This window comes from Halyomorpha halys, unplaced genomic scaffold (genome assembly GCF_000696795.3).
Source record: "Halyomorpha halys isolate HHAL.00 unplaced genomic scaffold, Hhal_1.1 Scaffold93.1, whole genome shotgun sequence".
Classification (NCBI taxonomy): Eukaryota; Metazoa; Arthropoda; class Insecta; order Hemiptera; family Pentatomidae; genus Halyomorpha; species Halyomorpha halys.
This window is the reverse complement of record NW_027116355.1, coordinates 17,292-18,673: the sequence shown is the minus strand read 5'-3', so window position 1 is coordinate 18,673 and position 1,382 is coordinate 17,292.

Here is a 1,382-nt window from a genome sequence, read left to right as displayed (position 1 = left end):
AGATGGCCTCGAGATCTTCTTCTCTAGAAATGTTATTGGAGTTCTATCAGTGGGTAGATTCTCCAGATGTTTTTATCATGTTACTAAGTTACCTACAGCAAATTTACTTGTTGTATATATGTGTATACAGTTGTAAATATCAATAAATAAATTATTAAAAAAAAAAAAATTTTCTTTTGAGGTTAATGACTTCCAATTTAATGAAATTTTTTATTAGAAATATCACCAAATGGTACAACGTTTCGGGACCACTGTTCCATATTCATGTACCTTAAACCTATAACAATAACAAAACTATCATAATAATAATATCATCTCTATTCATTATAGTTCACACAATTATATTCACCTCATAATTTCTCCTAGGCATTCATGTCACAATTTGTGCATCTTCACTCCTCCTTAGCACAGTCATTACTCTATCTTTCCTTGCTACCTCTTTGGACCTTATCTCATGTCCAGTGTGCTGTTTGGTTACCTCCCTGTTTTTCACAAGTCCTGCTTTGCATTTAACACTAACTTAGTGATTTTTTGCTTAAACCCGTTTATTTCATATGATTTTTATGTTTATGATTTGAGTCTATTTATAATGTCGGCGTAATTATTGATATTTTTGTAATTGTTATTATAATAAAACAATATAGTAGTAAGTCTACCTGAAGTATAAAGACCTTATTACTAACCTGTAGCTCTGATTTGGTGCTATAATACGACATTATCTCCAAATGCTCGAAAAGTGACTTAAGGCCTTCTGAAGGCGCATCAAAGATATAGACGAAGTGATAAGACGGTAACAATAGTGACATAAATGGAAACAGCTAACTTCGATGTATAATAGTTAAGAATGGTCCGATTTAGTTGATTTTTTGTTATTATTTTAGGCAATTTAGTTATTTATGATATAGTCATATATATAAGTTTAAAATTGAGTCAGCTATTACTTCGATGTCAGCTGACTGAAGAGATCAGCTGATCGTACATATACTTATGTACTAATCGTATATATACTTACTTTACAAACTGATCGTACATCTGTATTAGTACAAGAGCTCAAGAGGAGAAAAAAGGCAGTTATCTCACCACAATTTTTGATTACTTTAATGAAAACTAGGTATAATTACTAGTCAAAACTGCCAAGTGCTCTACCTATGTAGGGGGGATAAAAAGTGACTAATTTTTCATTCGGAACTCTATAACTTAAAAAGTAGGAACAACACAAGAAAACCTAAGAGAACGTCATTTAAAGAAGAGTAAATTTGCTAAAATATGAGCCCTAATAGAGTTATTTACGTTAAATAGTTTTCGAGATATGGCTTTTTAAAAAGCAATATTTCATAAAAATGTTGTATAGGACGTACTAAAAGATCAGTAGTTAGTGAATT